General features: G+C 40.6%; 1 protein-coding gene across 2 annotated transcripts in view; it reads right to left on the bottom strand.

Moving 5' to 3' along the window:
• ULK4 (unc-51 like kinase 4) overlaps positions 1-26,956 on the bottom strand; it is a 545,664-nt gene that overhangs the window by 291,492 nt on the left and 227,216 nt on the right. The gene's annotated exons all lie outside the window — the stretch shown is intronic.

Raw genomic sequence — 26,956 nt, 5'->3', positions numbered from 1 at the left:
ATAGCACCTACTTACCTCTGTCTCTATAATGTAAAAGCAGGCATAAATAATACATAAGTGAATAGGCATGGCTGTGTTCCAATAAAATTTTATTTACAAAAACAGACAGTGTCCCATATTTGGCCCACAAGCTATAATTTGCTGATACTGCTCTAGTTTAAAAAAAAAATCAGATTCCTTAACTTGATTAGAATTTACTTTGTAGGATAAACTACAGCACTTAAGACAAGCATGTTGTTTTCATTGTAGGTATGTGCTGTTGGTCTATTTCACAGAAAATGCCAGGAGGATAAAAAGGGAATTTATCATCTGGCCTCCCTAGAGCTTGTTTGTCTATGATAATACATTGATGAAAGAAAAGCCTATGAGATTAGCCAAAAAAAAGATCACAGGGTTTTACAAATATCTGTTAAGGAAAAGTGAGATACAGAGAGAATTCTCAGAGACTGAAGCACTTAGAAAGCCCTAGCTCAGTATCTAGCAAAAATAAACGTGACGATTTCTGTAGTCTCGATATATTAGAGGGAAAAGGTTTTGACTACAAATATTAAATTCATTTACATTCTCTCACTTTCCTGGGCAACTAAAGGCTCAGATGTGAGGATGGAGCTCCTTATACCATGCCTGGGCAGGACAGGAAATGCACAGACTCAGGACCAAGCACAACTTTACGTCAGCACATTCTTAATCCTCTTCCTCAGCTTCCCAGATGTTAACCATATCATTTGCTAAATAGGTCTCTTTCAATTTTTATGATATATACTTTTATTAGGCCCAGGCTGAAAGAGCCAAGCACATACATCTCCAAGTGGCCCTAGCAACCAAAGCCAGGAAAGTCACAGGGACACAGGCACCACTGCCTCCACAATGGTACCTAGAAGTGACAGCTCCCTGTATCACAGTCTACCCCAACATTCAGATCCAGAAGCAGCCACTCACAACACCAGCCTTTCTGTGATGGTATTTTAAAATACATTCTATTACTAACATATGATTACATAAACGACCTTAATTCTTTCTTAAAAATTGCAACTAGTTCGTCTCCGGGTCTCTGCATGACGAGCAGGCCGGCCTGGACTACCTCTTAAGTCTCCTTCAAGTTCTAACACTTTTATCCTCACATTCTTCTGAACACAATCAACCAGAAAAATTTTGTTCTTTGACTTGACTAACACATAATTTAGAGCCACATCTGGTAAATAAAAAGGGAACTCAAGCTAAATAAAATCACTTTTAGTGAAAAAAAATTTTTTTTCTATGACATTTTCTGTGACTCATGAACTAACCTCACATGTAATCCCAAAAGCACTCTAAAGCAGGTATGGGACAACAGTGGCTGCATACACTTACAACTATCTGAGGCAGCATTTTTCCAGACTATGGGAAGTGACCGATAAGTGGGCAATGAGTTTACTGGCTATTGACTAGCATTTTCTTAATTTAAAACAATAAAATAGAAAATATCCTAGGGTGTCACACACAGTATTGTTCCGTGGCATTTTTATTTCACTTGTAGGTCTGAATACGTGTACTGGGTAGTGACATAAAATGCATTTTGTTTTATTGTGAGTTGTATATAAAATATCTGAAATCCACAGATTTTAGACTGCTTTAGAGACCATAGTTTTCAATATGTTCTTAAATTTTGATTTTAAAAAATACGTCTCCTTACTTTAAGCATCTCCTTTCCTATCATCATAAGTCCAATTAGTAGCTCGGTTCTCAAATGATCAACCCTTGATGTGCTCTGAGTAATGGAGCTCTCTTGCTCTGACCTGGTCCTCTGGGGAGCAGCTCCGGTGCTCAGGCCTCTGTAGAGCAGGGAGGAGGAGGCTTACCTCTAAACAAAGTGGATGTGGCTGGTTCTCAGGGATTTATTCAGGCAGCAGGTCTTAAGTCATCACAGAGACTTTGGAAAATCATGACTCAAAAGGCTATCTTATCCGGGGGCTCTGTTGTGGTTGGCCCCCATGATTTAAATGACCAGTATCATCTTACTACATGAGTCTGTTATTTCCTAAATTTGAAAAGAATGAAATTTCTATGGTTTATAGACAGCCTGAAGGACAGGAAGGGAAAAGATTTATCTGAATTTTTTAAACCAAAAACAAAGTAGAGATCTTTTTGAAATTATCCCAAATCTTCAAAGGATTGTGAAGATCGTAACTGTAGCACAGTAAACTTTTCTTCCTTTACGTTAGCCATCTAAGCACACTGTATTTAAGTAATTCCAGATGATTAAATTGAAATATACTGCCCTTTCCAAATTCCATTCTTGGGACTACTTTACTTTGGGTTTTTTGTTGGGGAGGGGCGGTTCTTCTTCCCCTTAACAGTGTAATTTAATGATAAGACTGCACATGGTGAAAGAGTTTTCCTTACAAGGTTTTATTACAGGAGATTGACTGGGACTTTGTATATCTGTGGTTTATGTTATTAACAAAAGAGGTGCTGTTTGAATTAGAAAATTTTGAATGAATTTATGAAAATCTTTAGGATACATTATTTGGCATTCTAACTCCTTCCTGTTCTTAAAGTAAATGTTGCCATTGGTATTGGGAAATTTTTAAAAATCTATTTATTGATAAATCATTTATTGATAATATTTTCATGTATTTATGAATGCTTGATAACTCATTTAAAATACCATGTATTTAAATTCTGATAAATACTTAGTTGAGATTTATCTCTGGAAGCTATGAGCACAAATTTTAAGAAGATTTTATCACAAAATGTGCTAAATGATTACCAAAAAGATTAAAATGTATACTTTAAATAATAGGTCAACACTTTTGATGTAAGAAAGAACAATTGCTTTCGAGGTAAAGTTATTAGCGGTGACCTATGGAATCATGGCGGCCTTGCTTTTCTCTATTTTCTGGCACAATTACATTTCATATACTTTGAAAATAGGGCTAAATATAAAGTAAGCCTAGCAATATTTAGATATAAAAGACTAGTTGCAACACAGGAAAAATTGGTACAGGGAGATCACTCCCGTTCTGTTCAGAGAGCTATAACACTAGGTTCGGTTGAATTTCAAACCATTATTAGCTTTCTTTAAAATTTTCCTTTAAAACTTAGAAGGAGGTGCAGGGAGAGGAAGGCAGAGGATCTCCACCTGCTCTTTGCTCAGTTTTGCAGGACAAAGAAAGTGGTCCCCAAAAGCAATAAAACAGGCCTATGGAGACACAGGGGTCCACCCATGGAGCTGCACTATCTTGAGTTTGCTTCCTTGCTTGAAGTTTTTATCTACCTCTGGGGTAGAGACCACACACATGAAGAAGGGCCACAAGTCTAGAGCCACAGGCCCCATCAGTCAACCCTATCCATCAGGGGCAGTGTCCTCCCCAAAGGGCTTCTCCACACACCATCTCTGCATTTCTGGAATCCATCTGGTCATACAGATCTTACTTAGTACTGGAGACATTTCTTCCTGGATACTATCTCAAGTTATGATTAACACTCTTGAACCCTTGTCATGGGCTAATCTTACAACTCAAAATCGATGCCTTTAAGCTCAGTCAAGTCAAATGGCTTGACAGACAAATATCATGATATAGCTAATATATGAATGAATCACTTTGCTGTACACCTGAAACTAACACAACATTGTAAATCAATTATACTTCAATAAATTTTTTTTAAAAAATGGCTTGACATATACATAACCAAACATAAAAACAAAATTCAACTTCTATCAGAGATATATGCACAGGATACAGGGGACTAGACATGGGAAAAACCTAGTGAGCCCAGACTACTGAAAAGAGATGCTCATCAGCCTTGAAAGACAGGGGATTGGCCAGCTACAGTGTGTGGAGGAGCCAGGTGTGCCTACATGGATACAATGGTGAGGATAATCGGAGAAGTCTAACTAGTAAAGGGACAATGTGAAAGATGGAGCAGAATGATGTAGCCTTGACCGTCAGGCTTAGAAGTCTGGATTGCACCCTAAAAGGATGGGAAGCCTCTGACGAATTTTAAGCTGAAGAATGACACCATTGGATTTGCTATTCAAACTCCGATCTGACAGTAAGGAATAAAGGAACTGGTGAAGCAGTGCAGCCTAGAACATTGCTCCTCAAAGTGTGGTCTGCAGACCAGAGCCAGTCTGAAAACAGCCCACATCTATGACACTATAATGACAGAAACTGGAAAGAATAAGTTTTAATCTGTTGGATCTAATGATAAAAAATTTGAACTTTGTGGCAGTTTTATAACATGGCCCCAGCAACATATGATGACAAACAGAATATCTGCAGAGTCTCAAAGGACCTATCCACAAGGTATTTACAGTGGGGAACCCTGGCAGGGAGCACCTTCCCCAAGGAGCACGTTTCACATCACCAGGAATAAGACATACTGACGTCATGTACACCCCGATATCACACACTAAGGAGGGCACATCATCACTTCTGGGGTACTCTTGTGAAAAATGCATAACCCTAATCTAACCATGAAAAAATTCAAGCAAATTTGAGGGGCATCTTGCAAAATAACTACCTGTACACTTCAAAAGCGTTAGTCATGAAAGACAGGGAAGGGTGAGAACTGTCCCGTATTGGAGCAGACTAAGGAGACCTGAAAACTAAATGCACTGTGGGGTCCTAGATTAGACCCGGGACCAGAGAAAGGACATTATTGGGAAAACTGGCAAAACTGGAATAAAATCTGCAGATCAGTTACCAATATTACATCAATGATAATTTCCTGGTTTTGACAACGGTACTATGGCTCCATAAGATGTTACCAGTAGTGGAAGCTGGGTGAAGGGCATATGGAAATTCTCTGTAATATTTTTACAACTTTTCGATAAGGCTAAATTTATTTCAAAATTAAAATTTTTTTTTTTTAATGGCTCCCAAATTCTCCAAGTCTCCTCTCTTTGAGAAGTGGGGTCTGTATCCTCTCCTCTTGAATCTTGGCAGGTTTGTAACTACTTTGACCAACAGAGTAGCATAGCAGTGGCACTATGTGTTTTCTGCTTATATTCTGTCTTTTTATAATTTCGCTTTCATAGCATTTTATAAAAATGTTTATTCTGGTTATCTGCTGCTGCATAACAAACCAGTCCCAAATGTAGTGCCAGAAAGCAGGAAGTACTTTATGACACTCACTGATTCTGTGGGTCGTGAGTTTGGACAGGGCACAGTGGGGATGACCTGTCTTTGTCCCCGATGTCTGAGGCCTCGGCTGGGAAGACACAAGGCTGGGGTTGACTAGACCAGCTTAGGGGCTGTAATCATCTGAAGGCTTCTCATTCACATGTCTGGCATCTGGGCTGGGATGACTCAAGGAAGGCTGTTAATTCTGTTGACTGGATCACCCAGTACTGCCCTCTCCACGTGGCGTGGCCTCTCAAGGCATGGCAGCTGAGTGCCAAGGAGGAGCCTTCCTAGAGAACCAGGCAGAAGCTGCAGGGCCTTTTCTAACAGCCTTGCAACACAGAGCATCATTTGAAAATGGTAAGAGGTTATAAGCCTGTCGTTAAGGCCAGCCCGGACGCAGGTGGAGGAAACGAGAGCCTCCTGAGAGAGGGTGTGGCATGGTCACGTGACAGAAGAGCACAGGGACGGGGAATGTTGCAGCCATCTTCGTAAACCACAATCTGCCACAGTGTTGGTCTGCAACACACTGGAATTTCAAAAACTGTTTCTTCACCAGTTTGACCAACTCTGGTCTAGAAGCAGAGAGACCAGTTAATAGGCTACTACAGTGATGCAAAGGAGACATGACAGAGGCCTCATATTAGTCTTCTACTGCTGCATAACAAATGACCACAAACTTCATGGCTTAAAGCACACCTGCTGATTAGCTCAAAGGTCTGTAGGTCAGAAGTCTAGCTCAGCATGGCTGAGTTATCTGCTCAGAGTACCAAAATTCTGGAATCAAGATGCCAGCTGGGTTAAATTCTCATCTGGAGGGTGGAAGGGATCCATTTTCAACCATTGTTGACAGAACTCAGTTCCTTGCAGTTGTAGGACTGAGGCCCCTATTTCCTTGCTGGCTGTCAGCTAGGGGTCCCTCTCAGGTTCTAGAGGCCACTCACATTCCTTGCCACGCGGCCCCCTCCATCTCTAAAACCAGCAACAGAGAATCTCCTCCATGTAGAATCCTTCTCAAGCTGCAAATCTCTTTGACTTACCTGTCTCTGACCTCTAGACCAGATTTAAATGGATCATATGATTAGTCAGGGCCACCCAAATGATCTCCGTATTTTAAGGTCAACTAGTTTGGGATGTTAATGACATCTGCAATATCCCCTCACAACAGGACTAAGTTAGTGTTTAACTGAATAACTGGGAGAAGATGGGCTTGGAGTCTTGAAGGTCATCTTAGAATTCTGCCCACTACAGACTTGACCTTTCCCCCCACCCCAATTCCATCTTACCCCCGCCTCCTTTTTTTTAATAATTCAGATTTCATTCTCTGAATAGGCTGCTTCTGGCCAACTTGTGTACAAACCCAAAATAGATGCTGGACGTTTGTTAGCTATCCAACAACGTTGGTTAGGAGTTTTAGATTTCATATTTGTTAATAACTGAGTGCTAGACTACAAACAAAGCTTTTTTGTTTCTTATGGCATACCTAATTTACCAGTCTAGTGGACCAACAACAGTCATTTAAAATAAAAGGTCTCTAACATCAAGCTGAATTTCAAATTATTGGTTCAGTGAATCAACTTCAAAAGGAGATGGTTTCATAATGTTTACTTATGGCATGATATTATGTCTATCTTGAAAGCAAGAATATTTGTAAGGTTTTTCCTTGAAGTGTTTGCCTTTGCTTGCAATGCTTGCTAATCCTCTTGCAGAGAACTGCAGAAGTCTTACCAATAAAGGTACACATATAAAGACTTATTTTTCCCCAAAAGAAGGGGCAGGGTTAAGATTTTAGCAGCTTTAGCACAGAGAATTTCAGATCTAGTCATTTTACCAACATCTACAGAATCCTCCTTAGGACAGGCATTCTACTTATTCCCTGAGGAAATTTGCACCCCAGTGGTCACAAAACATAAAGAATATAAAAATAACTTAATCCAAGTTATAAAGTTGACTGCTTCATTTGCTGAGAAAGTGTCAGAATTAAGCTAGCACACGAGCCATACCAGAATGTACCTCTGATGTACAAAAATCTCCCACTGCCTAAAACAGCATGAAAAAGATATGAATTTCAGTAAGAGACACTTTGCTTATGTATAAAGCAAACGTTTTCCAATAGAAAGGAGGTTTTAGGTGGAAATAGAAGAACTTTACATTAGCAACTTTCAAAAATGCTTTTCTACCTATTACCTCAATAGATGCCCAATACAGCCCTGTGATAATCCACATCTGTTGAATGAATCCAGGCAAGAGAATGTTTCTATCACAGAAAGTACAGAAGGTGGGAAGGAAGAGAAGTAGCCAAGAGGCTCTCCACGCAGTGTATGGAGCTCACTGACAAGACATCTCTGACTCCTTCTAATTCTAGATGCTGTGATATGCCTGAAAGTCCCGTTCTGTCCACGGCTTTACACAAACCGTCCCTGCACAGGCAACAACGCTCCTGTTAACCAGCCAAGGGCTTTGGCCCCACCTCCCCACATCCAGCCCAGTGCTTTCTGCTCTGCCTGGGTCCTGAGCCCTCACCTTCTGTCTTTCTGAACCCCGTGGCTCTGCAGCTGGCCTCCTTACTCTAATAATTAACTGAATCCTTGGCACTTCCTCCAAGACATGGTTCTGTACTGGTCCCACAGCTCCACATGTTGAAACCACAGGGAAGAAGCGTGCTCATCCTTGCAGGAGTGGGGAGGGGAATGAACAGAAAGAAATGCAAATCAGTAAGAGAAAGGATTGGCAGGGACACAGGTTCCTAAGAGGACCACTAGACTGACCACGTGGCATTTCTTTCCTCCTATGGACATGAGCCCGATACTAAAAGCACAGTAATTGTATATAAGATATTTTAAAATTTATTTTCAATTTAATGAACCTGCTTATTCTCTATGGCTCCTTTTTGTCCTGTTACTTAGTAACATGCAAGAGATTTTTGTTTTGGAATCCACTTAAAGTCGAGCTAAGATTTCTCCCTTTTCTCTCTCATTCACCCAATAAACATTTACTGAGTACCTATTATTACTGATGCAATGCACTGGGCCGAGAGCTATATCAAGTATTATAAGTGCTATGACAGATGTCTATAAAGGGTACAGAAGGGACAGCAGAAATAGTCTCTTCTATCTGAGGTGCAGAGTAAACGTGGATTGCACAATAACTATGTGAAAACCATGATTCCCAGTGCTGTCCGTGTGCTAGCTCAGTGAATTCTAACAAAGGGAAACCAGAGGGATGATGATGATGATTAACTCCTTTTTTTTTCAGACGAGAAACTGAGAGACAAAGAAATGATCGAGAGACAAGAAGTGGGGCTGAGATATAAACCCAGGGCAGCTGACATGAGTGTCCTTACTGCACAGAATAAGTACCGCTCGAGCTGAACCTTGAAAGAGAAGTAGGTTATCTACAAGTAGTGGATGGAAGACAGGGTAGAAGGGGAGGGAGGACAGCTAAGAATGAGTTGTGCCCTGGGCAAAGGGAACAGCATGAGAGAAAGCAAAAACATGATGACTCATTAAGGACAGAGAAAAGGTGAGTTTATTGAATAAGTGGAAGAAGTAAAGAGAAGGTAGCAAAACATCAGGCTGCGGACCTCCCTGGTGGTCCAGTGGTTAAGAATCCATCTTGCAATGCAGAGGACGCTGGTTCAATCCCTGGTCGGGGAACTAAGATCCCACATACCGCGGGGCAACTAAGCCCGCGTGCCGCAAACTACAGAGCCCACGTGCTCTGGAACCCGCGCACCACCACTAGAGAGAAGCCCGTGCACCACAACAAAGAGCCCACACGCCGCAACGAAAGGTCCCATGTGCCGCAACGAAAGATCCCATGTGCCGCAACTAAGACCCAATGCAGCCAAAAATAATAAGTAAATAAAGAAAGTCTGCATTTAAAAATAATAATAAATTTTTTAAAAGATCAGGCTGGAGGAATAAACCAGGGCAGATCACAAAAGATCTTGTTATCCATGCTGAGGAACTTCAACTTATTTGGTAAACGCCAGCCTACAGGCCAAACCCTGCCACCTGCCAGTATCTGTGTGGCCCACAAGCTAAGAATAGTTGTTAGGTTTCTAAATGGTTGGAAAAAATCAAAAGAAGAATATTTCATGACATATGACAACTGCATGAAATTCAAATTTCAGCTTCCATAAATAAAGTTTTATTGGAACACAGCCATGCTCATTCATTTACATATTGTCCATGGCTGCTTTTACACCACAATGACAGAGTAGCTGCAACAGAGACCATATGGCCAGCAATGCCCAAAGTATTTACTATCTGGCCTTTTGCAGAAAAAGTTTGCTGAGTTAGCACATGTCCCTGCTCTAGGTGACTGGGTACCACTAAGAGAAGGATTAGGCAAAATGATGCCATCACCAGCTTTACCTTTTTTACAATGATTATTCAGGCTACAGGGAGAGGATGGACTGAATACAAAAAGCACTGGGAACAGGAAGATCAGGTAGCTGCCAATGACAACTTTCAAGGTAAGAGGTGATAAGAAACAAAGCAGGAGTAAATAGGAAAAGACCAACGAGGTTGTATCAACAGGACTTGAAAATCTATTGGATGCAGGAGAGAGAGAGGAGGAAAGAAATTCAGAATGACTCCAGGTGCTTGACTTGTCCTACCTGGAGGCCACCGCCATGACCGCCACCAGAACAACAGACATCACAGCAAGGGATCTCATCTATGGAAGCTCCTATGCAGTAATGCACTGGGCTTAGGGCTTCAGCTCTTACTTAATCTTTACCTTGCGGTAGGAATGAGTAACCTATTCCATAGAGGAGGACACTAGCATGGAACCCTATCCAAGGTACACAGCTAATCAGTTTCAGAGTTCATGATTTTTAACTGCTCTAAGATACAATATTAAGCTAACGTATGGGGGAAAGGCTAGTTTGGAGAAGAAGTGAGTTAAGTTTGGAAAGAGGAGTAAGAAGTGAGCTGAGGACAGAAACCCATGGAACACCAATATTTAAAGAGTTGGCAGGAAAAAGAAAACCTGGAAGTCTCAGAAGTTCACAGGAGGTAGGAAGTAAGGACGTCAACGGGAGTGGAATGGAAAAGGGTCAAAAAGAACAGCTTAACACTCGGCTCAACCTCCTTGATGTTCAGACCTTCGCTTCAGTCCCAATTCCTATAAACTGTACTTTCATTACGCTGAGTAATTTTAGTATCCCCAAGCTCATTTCAGGGGCTACTTCTAAGATCAATCCATGATACTATGGTACTAACAGACAAAAATAGAGAGCGATGATCAACTTGAAACTACTGAACCAAAGGCTACCTTGCTGACCAGGAAAACTGTAAGATGGATTAGAGACTGTCATTCATATTTTAACTTTTGATAAGAACCACCAGCCTGTGTCTCTGGGTGGATGTGTTTAACAAATGTATTTTTTCTTGATTATAGAAAATTATTAAAAACCATAATAATTGTATGTAGCTATTTATATAAAATTTTTTCTATACAATATATAAATACAGAGGCATAAAATATAATACATTGAATGTTACGTTTGGGAGAAGAGCAAAGCATTACAAATGAAATATTATAATGCCAGCACTCTAAGAAAATCATGAATAAGTTTTAATGTGTTCTTTCCTTGTTTTTTGATTCATATAAGACATGGAACCAACCTCAACATTAAAATAATAGCTACCATTTCTTGTACATGTACTCTGTGTTGCTTGGACAGCCATGCCTTGTTTAATGTCTAATAACCATAGCTGAGTCCATTTTACAGAGGAAAACATTGGCACTTAGGCTAGTGAAGCAATCTGCTCACAGTCACTCCAAAGCCAACAATAGATCTGGGGTTAGAACCGGAATCTGCCGATTTTAATAGACCGTTAGGTGTATTATATCACAGTAGAGGGTGAGAGAAAAACTCAAATCATCCTACATATATTGGGATTTTTTTAATGTATTTAAAACATTTCCCATGTTATCACATAGTCAATTAAAGTATAAGTTCTCATACCTACATACTTTTGTTGTTGTTGTTGTTGTTATTAGGGTCAACTTTTTCTTTTTTTTTTTTTTACTGACGTATAGTTGATTCACAATGTTGTGTTAGTTTCAGGTGTACAGATAAGTGACTCAGTTATACATATATATACACATATATTATATATATATATATATACACATATATATATATAACCCTTTTTAGATTCTTTTCCCTTATAGGTTATTACAAAATATTGAGTATAGTTCCCTGTGCTATACAGTAGATCCTTGTTGGTTGTCTATTTTATATATAGTTGTGTTTACCTGTTAATCCCAAACTCCCCTCCTTTCCCCTTTGATAACCATAAGTTCGTTTTCTATGTCTGTGGGTCTATTTCTGTTTTGTAAATAAGTTCATTTGAGTCATTTTTTTAGATTCCACATATAAGCAATATCATACAATATTTGTCTTTCTCTGTCTGGTTTACTTCACTTACTATGATAATCTCTAGGTCCATCCATGTTGCTGCAGATAGCATTATTTCATTCTTCTTTATGGCTGAGTAATATTCCATTGTATACTTTTCTAACCTACATTGTATTTAACTAGTCCTCTATTGATGGACCCCTGTTTTCCACTTTCTACTAGTATTCATTAGGGGAAAAAAAAATGTAATGGTTAAGGAATCGTGTCAAATGAGTTCAACTTCTCATTCAATCTTCCTAGCTCTGCGCACATAACTCCAAGCGTTACTTTCCTCCCGTGTGATACCACTGCCTACTTCCCTTACTGATGGTAAGGAGCAAATAAGGTTGTGCCTGTGAAGCACCCAGCCCTGTCTAGTACACACAAAGCTCTCTGTAAAGACAGATGCCAGCTGTCTTTACTAATATTGTTGTTGCTGTTTTAAATCATGTTTTAATGGGCATTCTTGTATATAAGTATTTGTGTATATCTTTTACTATTTTCTTAGGATGAATTCCTAGAAGTGGAATCAAAGGCTACATTTAAGGTTTAATACATACTGTCAGTTTGCCTGTCATAAAAGATGTACCAATTTATGACAGTGTATGTTTCACTAGCCTCTGAACGAGTGCTATTTTTTTTAAAAACTCTACCAGTTTGATGTTTTTTTATCATCATAGTGGAACTTTCTTTGATTACTAATGAGGGGGACTCTTTTTTTCATGTTTATTTCAAGTTCTTTGTCCATTTGCCCTTTGGGCCTACCCTTCTTTAGAATTTCAAGATAACTAATGAAGTCTGTCCGTAAAAGCTGACCATTATGTTGACTTCGTAAACAGTTGGTTTAAGCAGGATTTATGAGTACAAGCAGAGAGATGCACACACAAATATGGTGCATTCTGAGGGTACAAGGTATCTCGGAGGCATTTATCTCCTTGAAGAACCAGGGTTAGTCTCCTTCACTGCCTGGGGTTTTTTTCCTCTGTAATCTAGCTATGGCAAAGAATACTAAGTAATAACACATGTTCGAGATGGTGATAAAAACGTGCCAAGGAAGTCACAGAACATTATTTGAAACTCAGACCACTGTTTAGTCTGGCAGCTCTCGTACTCTTTAATTACATGACAAAGGCCCCGTCTGTACAGCAAACACTGTAATATATTCTGACCAATAACTGTCATCATATAAAATCAGAAGACCTGACATGGAAGAGGGTTTGATGTTGAGACAAGGGAACTGAATTGGTAATCTGTGCTTTGTGCCTCATGTTACATGCCACTCGGTTGGATTTCACTTTGTTCTACAAAGATGACTGACAGTGACAGGTGTATGTGATGGATTCAGACGACGCCTGGCTTCATCCACAGTAGATTAACAACAACAACGAGTCTGCAGCGTAAGTACATTGCTAATTCTAAAATGGTCCATTACCTTGGTAAATCACCAAAAGAAAGTGCAAACATGACAACAGAAATATGAGGCTAAAACTTGCCAAAAATTATCAGGGGACTGATTCTTTCAGACTTCAGAAGGTACACCGATCATATCGAAAGACTTTGTTTAGCTGTTATATCTACAGTTAGGATGCCATGATGGTTTGCTGGCTGTAATAACCAAGTAAACAAAGGTTTCTAAATTAACTACGATTCATAAAGAGACCTAATAACTGTATAAGTATGAAATATAGAAATGTTTCATTGCCAATGTTATCTTTTCCCTTTTGCCACCGTTTTCAGTGTGGCACATTTTTTTTTTTAATTTTTTTAAATGAAGGCTCTTTTAGTGACCTGCCGGACCTCTTCAGCCAAGTCATTTAATTAATTTATTTATTTATTAATATTTATTTATTTGATTGCACTGGGTATTAGTTGTGGCAGGCAGGCTCTTAGTTGTGGCACGTGGGCTCCTTAGTTGGGGCCTGCAAACTCTTCGTTGCGGCATGCATGTGGGATCTAGTTCCCTGACCAGGGATCGAACCCGGGCCCACTGCATTGGGAGCGTGGAGTCTTATCCACTGCGCCACCAGGGAAGTCCCCAGTGCTGCACATTTTAACACCATCAGAAGTAAAACAAATTTGTTTTACAAGTACAAAATAACCAAAAGGCATTAGCTGATGAGTCAAAAAAATCAAAGACGCCAATAAGAAAAGTTGGAAACTCCCACCAAGCAAAGATAAATAAACGCATCAGTCAAAATAAACATATCATACATTAATATTCTGGTCTGAGGCAATTGGTTCAACTGTCATCTTGACATATTCCTTAACGAACCCATTAAATGAAGATGTTAATCTGATGTTAAATAAACAAATAATTTAAAGAATACTTTTAAATCCTGAAGATAAAGATGCCTATGGTGGCTGGATAAAGAAATGGAAAACTGTTTATTATGGTAAAGAATAAAGTAGATTGCTTTGATGGTATATCCTATATGTAAATGAGAAATCAAGTGTTCCACTGAAGGATATCAATATTTAGATGGCAATGGCTTATGAAAGCTACTGAAGGTTTCGGTTTTACCAATGCCCATGACTGCCATCTAGCCATGGGCACTGACACTCTCACCCTAGAACTGTCCAAGGGGAAGGTCTCATTTCCACTGGCACACAGGCCACTTATAGCTTTCACTTCCTCATAGAACTGGCAGGAAAAGCTCACTGCGGACTCACACCTATAAAACTGTTGGCACAAAACCCAGAGAAAGGTTTCTCTACGCGACTGACTCATTCCCTAATAATGACTGGTGAATTGAGGAGCCTGCCGCTGAACTAAGCCCAATGTTTAACTACTTGGGAAGCTTGGAATGCAGTCCTAGAATTCGCATTACGCTCTGACAGCCCAGGCTAGACTCTTGCGCTAAAAGAACTGTGGTATGTGAGCAGTACTATCTTCCCAGTGCCTTTCATGTCATCTCTACAATGGCCACAGAGTCTGCAGAACAGTCTCTGGCTCTGTCTAGGGGCGCACGAAGCCTAGGGCTCTTGACAGTGAAAAGCTGAGGAGGAGACGACCAGGGACCTACGGGCTGCACACACTGCCCCCCACTCCAAGGTTCCATCGAGCTGCACCAGGGAAGACATGGAGAATCACAGGCCCCAACTGTGTCTCAAACGCTTAAGTCTGAGCAAGTAATGAGCAGGTGATAAAATATGGCCAAGGGCATAGTACATCTGAGATTTAACCAACATTCTATGGTTAGATATGTTTCTAGGCAGAAGACATCTACTCTAGATAGAAGACCCAGGCTAAAAAACACCTCTAAGCAAGGTTCCAGAGAGGACTGAGCTCTGTCCTACCTGAAAGAGCTAAGAATAAATAGTAATTCTGGACATGCTTAAACAGTTTAATAAGGGAAATGTAACGCATTTTCCATAGGGAAAATAATGTCTTAATTTTTTTAAAGGCAAGTATAAAAAGAGGAACTCATAAAAAATAATGACCACAATAATGACAGTAATAGTTACCATTTTACTCTCTATCTGAAAGTAGGAAACGAAGGATAGTAACAAATGGCAACAGCCCCAAACAGAAATATGTAAACAACATTGAGGCTTTAGTACAGTTACTATCGTTTTTATAAATAGTCTAAAAATAGGAATACAGAACATAGTTTCCAGTTATCCAAATAAGAATTCAATACCTTGACCACTCAATTCAATGACCTCATCACTTCCAAACTCTTTTCTAATCCCCCCTCGGGCACCCAGTTTCTAGACAGTTTTATGACTACTAATTGCACCACTTCAAAAGTCTCACTTTCAAGCATCCCAGAGGCAGAGATCACTTCCTAACTTCCCGGCTCAATTACCCCCCGTGCCCGTGCACTGGATTCTAACACCTCTCCCTCAGGGAGCATTGCAGGGGCTACCCCCCTAGGAGGCAAGGATATCGGCCTAGCAAGGCACTGCTCACCCTGTTGCTTCATCAGTTTTACCCTTCCTATGAGATCAAGGGTTGGGAAATTGTTCCAGTTAAGGGTCAGAAGTAAATACTCTTGGCTTTGCAGGTCATGCGGTCTCTTTCAAAACTACCCAGCTCTGCCGCTGTAGCACAAAAGCAGCCACAAACAGTAAATAAATGAATCAGTGTGGCTGTGTTCTGATAACATTTTATTTACAAAAGCAGGTGCGCTGGACTTGGCCCCTAAGCTGTAGTTTACCAACCTCTGCACTAGATCATCCTCATCAACATAGAAACATCACTACAATATTCAGAACAAATGAAGAAATTTGCTTTGATCCCGTATCCCCCTCCAGCTCCCCATTTTCCAGCTCTGCTTTATAGCAAAACTCTCTTTAGAATTACTGATGTTCCCTGTCTCCACCTCATCATTCCCTTCTCAGGGAACTCCACCAGGCTTTTGCCCCTGAATGCCACTAAAAATAACCCCTAAGAAATCACTCCTCTTGCCAACTCTAATGGTTAATTCTCCATCCTCATCTTACCGACACCCGCAGCAGCATCTGACACTGTTGTTACTCCCCTCATCTGAAAGTTGCAGGAAATCAGAGGCTTGCTTCTTTAATAATGAAGCTAGCATTAATGCAGCTCGCCACCTCGATCTTTTATGTTGTCACCTTCCCAAAGAAGCTCTTAACCACCCTCTTGAAAACAGCTGACCCCAGCCCATCACTCTCCATTCTCTAACGCCGCTTTACTATTCTGTACACCACTTACATCACTAGCTGAAATCATGGGGGTTTTTTTATTGATTTCCTTGTTTATTGTCTATTACCCCCATGCATTCATAAGCTCCATGAAAATCAGGACCGTGTATGTTTTGTCCAACTCAGAGAACACAACTATTTGTGAGGTGACTCAGTGAATGAATTAATAATACTAACTTTTCCTGTAGGTAGAAAAATATCAAAGCTGATTCTGCCCTGAAGTTCCATAATTCTACAACGGAAATGAACTGTAAAACTTCAAGAGACTTTGTGAAGAAGAGAAAAGAAACAAATGAACTTTCTGGTGGGCAAGTAAGGAACTACTTCAAGAGAAAATGTTAGGTGGCATTCTGTTAAAAATCCCTTAACATCTATTTAAATAAAGAAGGAAGGAACTGTGAATTATTGTTGATTGTAGCCCCCAGAACGCCAGGGACTGCTCTGACCAAAGACTTCAACTAAATGCTGGCTTCCAACACGACAAGTGAGTGGCTCAAGCCCAGGCACCATGTGACCAAAGACACATCAGCATGTTGGGCTCTTGGCCGGGCCCTGGTTGCCACTCCATAAGGAAAGTTGTCACTGGTCCCATGCGAGTCAGAGGAGGATAAGTGGTGAGTAAGCCTCCAGCATACAGGGTTGCTATGGGAATACAGATTCGAGAGATTAAGTTGTTTCTAAGGACCGAGATAAACAGTCTCAATGGACCCAACTGATCCCCATACAGTAAGGTTAGGCAATAAAGTGTGTACCAAGTCACCAGGAACTTAGGGGAAATCTCTGTGTTGATGAACAAGATAAAAGAAGAAAATAAGCAGAAGTAGTACTACCACTTGCACCAGGAAAAACTCACATAAGAGTTTTTTATTTCCTAAAAAGATTTTTAAAAAGTCAAAACAGATTTGGATCAATTACTGTTGATCTTCCTCACAAATCACTAAGGAAAACAGAATGCCTTGGATTAAACTCCTAAGGCTTTAGATTGGTGTCCTTCCATAATTCTATCAGAATACTGGGATGGATGGAGAGAATTAATTTAATACCTACTCCATGAGCGCTTACGTAAAGACTTACGTTAGTTCCTGTAGGAGACAGGATGCTGCGTTATATCATAATTAACATAATAAGGAAGGATTTCAACCCTGTAAGTGTGGTTTAAGTCATGAGCAGAGGAGGGTTCAAAATCCAGGAGAGTGAGGGAAGGCACAGGTCAGCAACCAGGATATTACTAACCAGAATTGTGCCAAGAGCTGCCTCAATGATAAAAATAAACAGAGAGGAGCACCAGAACCTAATGATGATGGCAGAGGGAAACAAAGGAGAATCATGCATGTGCTATTATCAGATCCACACGACACTGAAGACAAGCATGTTGAGGAACTGGACCACTCTTACAAGTAAATGTGACACAAAGAAACGTAAAACAATCCTATTTCAAAATCCACTGTGATATTCACTTGGGTGTCTTTTCAAATGTGGCTCTGCTGGATGGTACAAACAACAGTGGACTAGGGGGTCTAGATCCGAAACCTGACCTTCTTCGACTTGTCTATGGCGTCTGGGGCACACAAACTCCCTCTGGGGCCTCACTTTCCTCATGTGTAAAATGAAGACATCGGCCCAGGAAACTAATCATGTCTTTTTATTCTGTACTTTTGATTCTTTGACATCTTAAGATCTTACTAACTCTGGGGGAAAGGCCCCTCCCAGGGCCAGACAGTTCCCAGAGATAGCAAACTACTCTCCTTTGAGCTTGCCTTTCCTATGCAAGCCAACCAAACCCCCAACAGCCTCCTTTATATGGAGCTCTTAAACTCCAGGCCACTGTTTCCCTGCCCTAATCATCCCAGGGCCAGGTACCAGGTAAGTAGAGATAAACCCCACACCTCAGAGCCCACTGAAATTATTCAAGCAGCCAATCCTAAGCCTGCTCACCCACTCCTACCCTTGGAAACTACAACAAAGGCTCTGGCCCACGTTTTCCTCTTCCTTCCTCTGCCTCCTGACTGCCTCTCTTGCTTCCCCACGTGGCTGCCCCTCTCGGAATCTGTGAGTGTAACACACCCTCTCTTTGAGGGCAGTCATCTCCTGGTGTGTTGATCTCAGCGATCAAGAGTAATTTTTTGTTAACATACATTTTAATGATCTCCCCAAAGTCCCATATAGTGCTAACGTTCTAATATTTCTCTATTCTCATGAATAAAGACAAAAAAGTTGTACTCCTTCAGTTCAGCAGTCAGGAAACATGCTCTGAAAAGCGCTAGAAAGTATATTTTTAGGCTTTGCCAGACACAAGGTCTCTGTGCCTCAAATTCGTCTGTGTCTGTAGGCTGCACAACTCTTTAACAGCATAACCACCACTCTTACCTCGCAGGTCCTGGCCCTGTGGGCCAGAGCTTGTGAATCTGTTTTAGACAACCAGGGAAAGCCTACAGATAAGGATGCCTTGTGAAACACAAAAAGCTTTACTGAACCCCTACTTGGATTTACCAACACTCTATTGTACACAACTGGGGAACCACTATTTTTAAAGGTGTACAATAAACTCTAAGTGGTTGCCTTGTAAATGTCACACCAAAAAATTAATCTGAAACCATCCACTTTTGACCCCGAAATAGCTGCTAAGTATTCATGTAACCATGAATTCACATCTGTGTTGAAAGAAAACAATGAGAAAAGATTCCTTTGTTGAAATAAGCATCCTGTCTAAAGTCCAGGGGTCACAAACTCAACAGGGTCACAAATCAAAAAATCGTTTACAAGGAAAGCAAACAGACATCCTAATACATGTGTATACACTCCGGATTTCCCTACAACCAGACAGTATAACATAAACACATCCATCTATAAAATCTTCCATAAGAATGTAAGGTATATTTTACTTTCAAAAAATAGTTAACAACAGTGGGAGATCTATCAAGATGGCGGAGGAGGAAGATGTGGACCTCAACTTCCCCCACAAACACATCAAAAATACACCCACATGAGGAACAATTCTCACTGAAAACTAACTGGAAACTGGCAAAAAAGACTTCTGTACAACTAAGGCTGGAATAAAGATCCACAAGTAATTGGGTAGGAAGGGAAGAAAAGCGATCAGGCTGGGACCTGGGCCACTGGGAGGGAACTCAGAGGAAAGGGGAAGATACACGGGTGGGGACCCACCCTGGGGAGGGAGTGCTGTGAGCCACAGATTGGGCCCCAACCCTGGGGTCCTACACAGGGGAGATGAGCCCCCTTGGCTGGCTGGAGGACCACTGGGACCAACAGGAGGGCTGTGGGAAGTCTGGACTCCACGCCTGCACAAGTGCACGCTGGCTTGTCCCCGAGGCAGGATGGAGAGCGAAAACTGAGGACTGCTCTAGGGGAGTGAGCGGCTGTGCGGGACAAAGGGGACTTGGGCTCACTGTGTCTGAGCAGAGCAAGGGAAACAACTGCTGGTGCCTCTGCAGGAGGTGCACTGCGGACAGCTCTGTCTGCAGCTGACATGGGCCAAAAGCCCCCACGGGACCCCTTGCTTCAGCACTGCCCCCCTCTGGGGCAAGGGGCAAGGGGCAAGGGTCCCAGGGCAAGGAGAAGGGAAGGCACACGCTTAAAGGCAAAGAGCCAGCTCGGGCCCGACCGTCAGGGCCTCTGCTCTACAACCTGGGATCAGACCCTGCCCCTGTTAGGTGGTGACGGCCACTGAGCACAGGGGTGGTCCCGCCTCACACCTGGCGCCAGGTCTAGCCCCTCCATCTCCAGCTCCACCCCTACCTAGGAGAGAGCTGCCAGCACACACTGAGGAATGACGTGACTTGGTCCACGTCAAATCCAGATCTTCCACGAAAGGCACTGGGCAAACACAGTCTACACAGGGACGCTCCCATATAAGGACAACACTTCAAGACAGCAACCTGTAAGTGTTTCACCTAAATTTACAGAGGCAGAGTAAGTTAAGCAAAATGAAAAGGCAGAGAAACAGGTCTCAATTGAAAGAGCAAAAGAAAACCCTCCTGTTTGCATGCTGTAATCACCTGGTGAGCTTCAAAAATTACTGATGTCTATGTCCAGCCTTAGAGATTGTGATTTAATTGGCCTGGGATATGGCCTGGGTTTTAGACTTTTTATAAGATCCCCAGATGATATTATGTACCCTGTGATGAAGCAATTCCACTTCTCATTATTTAACTTATCCATATATACACACACATGTGATGAATAATTAATTATTAATTGTAGCCTTGTTTTATAATACCAACAGATTAGAAAAACATAAATGTTCAACAAAAGGTGACTTGCTAAATAAATATGGAATATTCATAAAATGTAATATTATGTATCTGTTTTTTTAAAAAAGTACAGATGGTATGTGAATTATATCTCAATAAAGCTGTTATACACATTTTTGAAAAGAAGTACAGAATGGTGCAGTTGACATACTACCATATATGTGAAAGATAATATACATACACACACAAACTGCTCAAAGGGTGGCTATCTCCAGGGGTGAAAATATGCTTTTCTATGTAAACTCTTTCAAATACTGAAATTTGAAATGTTGTTATGTATTAACTCTTAAAAAATAAATTTTAAAAATTAAAATGAAACTTACGGGCTTCCCTGGTGGCGCAGTGGTTGAGAATCTGCCTGCTAATGCAGGGGACACGGGTTCGAGCCCTGGTCTGGGAAGATCCCACATGCCGCAGAGCAGCTGGGCCCGTGAGCCACAATTACTGAGCCTGCGCGTCTGGAGCCTGTGCTCCGCAGCAAGAGAGGCCGCGATAGTGAGAGGCCCGCGCACCACGATGAAGAGTGGCCCCCGCTTGCCACAACTAGAGAAAGCCCTCGCACAGAAACGAAGACCCAAACACAGCCATAAATAAATAAATTTAAAAAAAAAAAAAAAAAAAAGTCAATGGTTACAGGGACTTTCCAGGAAAAAAAAAAAAAAAATGAAACTTAAAATCAGTCTGGTCATATCATTCTCCAGGCAAACAGAATTTTTATAAGCTAACATTCAAAGGGGCATGAGGGAACATTTTGGAATGATGGAAATACTCTATCTTGATAGTGGTGATGGTTGCACAATTGTGTACATTTCTCAAAACTCAGAGAACTGCATACCTAAAATGAGTGAATTTTACTCTATGTAAGCTTATACTTCAGTAAACCTGACTTTAAAAAAATTTTTTTCAAAGCTTACATGACAACCAGACCTTGTGAACAATGCTAGTAGGAACGTAAATTGGTACAACCAATTTGGAAAACTGCTTGGCAGTATCTACTGGATCTAGGCAAGCACAAGCTCTGTAAGCCAGTATTTCCATTCTAGAATGGATACACAATGGAGAAACATACATGGATTCACCACTTGTAGCATACAAAGTAACACCCATGGTCATGCTACTCACGACAGCAAAAAAAATAGGAATAGTGCAGACACTGTTAGAAGTAAAAGGGATTAGTGGCCTGTAATGTATTTGTGCAATGGAAAGCCAGGCAGGAGGTGTTTCAGTTTGAAGGGTGGCATTGCCAAGACCAAGGACTGATGGCAAACAACATGAGCAAAAAGCAAAATGCAAATGGCCCTTAACCATAAAAAGAAATATTCAACTTCACTCATGAAAAGGAAAATGCAAATTAAAATTACAGTGAAATAACCTCTCATCACCCTGGCAAAGTTCCAAAGTTTAACAAATTCTGATAGCAAGGTTGTAGGGGGCCAGGCATCCTCAAACATGTCCTTTGGAGATGCAAAATGGTAAAGTCCCCACCATAGGGCAATATGGCTGAACCTGAAAACAAATTTTAAGTGCATTTATCCTTTGATACACAAATACCATATCTAGGGATTTATCCTGTAAGACATAGATGCATACATACAAAATGAAGTATGAATATAAGATTATTCATTCTTTGCTCTATCACTAAATTAGAAAGAACTCAAGTCTATCCATTAGACATTAATGAGACAAAGTATGGTATATCTATACAGTGGAAGAGTTTATAACTGTAAAACACAACATGGAAGCTCTCTATGTATCAACATAGAAACAAAATTGGGGAAAAAAGTCGTAGGGTAGAAAAACATACATTAATATGCTATTTGTGTGTGAAAGGGAGAAATGAGAAAATACACAGTCACATTAGTTTGCCTTTGGACATAAAAGGAATAAAGCAGTCAGCCGTAAGGGATATAATGGGAAGATGAGGAAAGATCACAGTGGACAGAGGAAGGAACAGGTCTTCTCGGTATTATCTTTTTATATTGTTTTTTTCCCCCAAATAGAAATGTACTACCCATTTCGAAATGTTGGACTTAAAATTCATTTTTGAATAAAAAGAAAATCCAGTTAGGGAAATAAAAAACTTCCTTTCCCCCACCCCCCCTTCAAGGTATATGAATGGATTTTGCAAAATGTACACAGGTTGCTAGGGCCTGTGGGATCTAGAACCTCCCTTTAGAAGGGGTGGGGGGAAGAGAGCAGGTGGGTGGTAATAGGTCTTTAATGCTTTGCTCTTGACCTCTGGAGCCTCAGCCAAAATCGACATGGGACAACTCTCATTTTAATATCCTGTTTCAAGAGAAAAGGCAAACAGAAGAGAACAGTGAATACAGAAAGAGACTCTACAAAAGGCAAAGTGGTATTTAAATGGGGTTTGGGGGTGATAAACAATTTCAGTTTACAAAATTATTAGGATATCTTTGTAGAGCAGTATTCAAAATGTACCCTGCCCTTTCAAACCCTTGCACAGTTGTGTTTATTATAGCTATAATGTAATTTAATTTTAAAACCATTTTTCTCATTTTAAAACTTATTTGCCTAGGCAGAAATCTTTGTGTATATATGAGTTTTTCTCTTGAACAGATACGTAGCAGTAGAACTGATGGTTGAAGGCTATGGACCTTTTACAATTGAATTTAGTGAATAAATATTAAGAGGTTCGAGTTTATCAATAGATAAGTGAATGCAAAATGAAATGAAATCCCATTTTCATCCGTAAGTTTGGCAAAGATATTGCCAAGAGTGTGAATAAATACTGATACGAAAAGATCTTCAAATAATTTTGATAAATGAAAAGGTAAATTTCAGAAAAACACACACCCAATGATACTATCTATGATTTTTTTAAAAACTGACCACCACACAGCGAAGCTATTTAAATTCAGTATATACATACTGAATTTAAATAGCTCCCAAAAAAGTTCAGGAAGGACACCCACCAAAATAATAACAAGTATTAGCCCTGGGGGAGAGACCTGTGCAGCAGTGGTGGGGAATGAGGAAGCCCAGGGGACCTCGTGATTACAGTGCTGGAATTTAATACAAAGACAATATATTCAAGTATTAATTATGCAAGGAAAACAAAGAAAAAAGTTTATAAAAATTAATCCATTGAATTCTGCTTGTAAACTAAAAAAATATAAACTGACTTCTAAACCTAGTCTCTAACCATTTTAAAATAAAAAGGTTATAGGTCATCAGTTATCTGTTTCCACCTCACTAGGTTTTTTTCCCTCAATATGAGGAAATTCAGATGAATTTAATAAAGAGTTGGCAAGAAGAGAAAGTAGCCTGGAAAACATGCCACATGAATGAGCAAGAGTCAACATAAAAAAAAGGAAATGCAATCTGTTCAATCTAATGAGAGGACAAAATCAGTATACAATATTCCCACTTGGTATCAAAGGTCCAGAAAAGAAACAACTATCTGAATTTGGCTTTAACTCCTAACACAGATTCACTCTTTAGACATAAATTTCTTCTGAAGGAATAGAGGATGGTGCCTTCTGAGTGAGAAATTTGGAAGGCTCATTGGACAGACTTTTAAAAGACTACAGAAACACAGGATTCAGAATTGCCAACAATATAAAGGGTTAAGTGCTCCCCAAATTCTTTTACAACGTGGCACAGGGAGTACAGGGTAATATTTATATGTCACTCTCTGGAAACAAATGAGGCTGCTCACAGCAGAGAGGCCTGAGAGCTGTGACAGGCCCCACACTGTGGCTGACCTGAAGACCCAGAGCACCGGGGCAGCCCTGCGACTGGGTCATGGCATACCCCGGGCCCTGGCACACCCCTTGCAAAGGTTGTCTTAGGTCAGCCTTTCACTCAATACAGATACTCTACAAATAGCATTTCTTGTTCAGCACTAACAATATGATGCTGGCTCATCACTATGCAGGACTTGTAAACAGAAGACCAGGTGAAATCCAGGTGGTTGGGACTGTATGATTTAGTTCTCTGAGAAAGATCAAAGGGAAACTCTACAGGTGCACTGCACCTACAGGTACAGGCTCCAAACCCAAAACGTCCTCACACATCACCCATACAACCAAAACCAGGCTTCTTGTTTGAAAGCAACAACTCTTCTCTTGCCTTTCTGCAGAGCTGGGTGGTCTCCGACAAACCCTTCTTTGCAAGAGTGAAGCAGCTGCCGCTACCCTACTAGCACTAAAAAATTTGGTATCATCACAGGTAGTGTCTTCAATAAAGACAAAAAGCTCTCCACTACTCAATGAACGTATGTCAACTAATAAAAAAAAAAAAAAAAATTAAGGACTTAACTGGTGGCACACTGGTTAAGAATCCGCCTGCCAATGCAGGGGATGCGGGTTCGAGCCCTAGTCAGGGAAGATCCCACATACCACGGAGCAACGAAGCCCATGCACCACAACTACTGAGCCTGCACTCTAGAGCCCATGAGCCACAACTACTGAGCCCATGTGCCACAACTACTGAATCCCACATGCCTAGAGCTCATGCTCCACAACAAGAGAAGCCACCACAATGAGAAGCCCGCACACCGCAACAAAGAGTAGCCCCCGTTCGCCACGAATAGAGAAAGCCCACACGCAACAACAAAGACCCAATGCAGCCAAAAATAAATAAATAAATTTATTTTTAAAAAAACATTAATTCTTAAAAAAAAAGCAGAAAAATTATAGTCTATAAATACTACAGAGATTTAATAAACAATTGTTCAGTACAATGAGGCGAGAACTGACTTTTTAAAAGTATATGTGTTTATTTTTGTGTGTGGTGTTAGGGAGTGTTCTAATTTCATTCTTTTACATGTAGCTCTCCAGTTTTCCCAGCACCACTTATTGAAGAGGCTGTCTTTTCTCCATTGTATATTCTTACCTCCTTTGTCACAGATTAGGTGACCATATGTGCATGAGTTTATCTCTGGGCTTTCTATCCTGTTCCATTGATCTATATTTCTGTTGTGCCAGTACCATACTATCTTGATTACTGTAGCTTTGTAGTATAGTCTGAAGTCAGGGAGCCTGATTCCCCCAGATCCATTTTTCTTTCTCAAGATTGCTTTGGCTACTCAGGGTCTTTTGTGTTTCCACACAAATTGTGAAACTTTTTGTTCTACTTCTGTGAAAAATGACATTGGTAGTTTGATAGGGATTGCACTGAATCTGTAGATTGCTTTGGGCAGTAGAGTCATTTACACAAAAATAAACTCAAAATGGATTAAAGTCTAAATGTAAGGTCAGACACTATAAAACTCTTAGAGGAAAGCATAGGAAGAACACTCTTTGCCATAAATCACAGTAAGATCCTTTTTGACCCATCTCCCAGAGAAACAGAAATAAAAACAAAAATAAACAAATGGGACCTAATGAAACTTAAAAGCTTTTGCACAGCAAAGGAAACCATAAACAGGACGAAAAGACAACCCTCAGAATGGGAGAAAATATTTGCAAATGAAGCAACAGACAAAGGACTAATCTCCAAAATATACAAGCAGCTCATGCAGCTCAGTATCAAAAAAACAAACAACCCAATCCAAAAATGGGCAGAAGACCTAAATAGACATTTCTCCAAAGAAGACATACAGATTGCCAACAAGCACATGAAATGATGCTCAACATCACTAATTGTTAGAGAAATGCAAATCAAAACTACAATGAGGTATCACCACACACCGGTCAGAATGGCCATCATCAAAAAATCTACAAACAATAAATGCTGGAGAGGGTGTGGAGAAAAGGGGACCCTCTTGCACTGTTGGTGGCAATGTAAATTGATACAGCCACTACGGAGAACAGTATGGAGGTTCCTTAAAAAACTAAAAATAGAACTACCATACGACCCAGAAATCCCACTACTGGGCATATACCCTGAAAAAACCATAATCCAAAAAGAACCATGTACCACAATATTCATTGCAGCTCTATTTACAATAGCCAGGACATGGAAGCAACCTAAGTGTCCATCGAGAGATGAATGGATAAAGAAGATGTGGCACATATATACAATGGAATATTACTCAGCCATAAAAGGAAACGAAATCGAGTTATTTGTAGTGAGGTGGATGGACCTAGAGACTGTCATACAGAGTGAAGTAAGTCAGAAAGAGAAAAACAAATACCGTATGCTAACACATATATATGGAATCTAAAAAAAAAACAAATGGTTCTGACGAACCTAGGGGTAGGACAGGAATAAAGACGCAGATGTAGAGAATGGACTTGAGGACATGGGGGGGGGAGGGGTAAGCTGGGACGAAGTGAGAGAGTGGCATTGACATATCTACACTACCAAATGTAAAATAGATAGCTAGTGGGAAGCAGCCGCATAGCACAGGGAGACCAGCTCGGTGCTTTGTGACCACCTAGAGGGGTGGGATAGGGAGGGTGGGAGGGAGACGCAAGAGGGAGGGGATATATGTATACATATAGCTGATTCACTTTGTTATACAGCAGAAACTAACACAACATTGTAAAGCAATTATACTCCAATAAAGACGTTAAAAAGAATAA

The sequence above is a fragment of the Balaenoptera physalus genome (genome assembly GCF_965194825.1).
Source record: "Balaenoptera physalus genome assembly, chromosome: 11".
NCBI lineage: Eukaryota > Metazoa > Chordata > Mammalia > Artiodactyla > Balaenopteridae > Balaenoptera > Balaenoptera physalus.
Note: the sequence above shows the minus strand (reverse complement) of the source record. Positions and strands in the feature narration are given on the sequence as shown.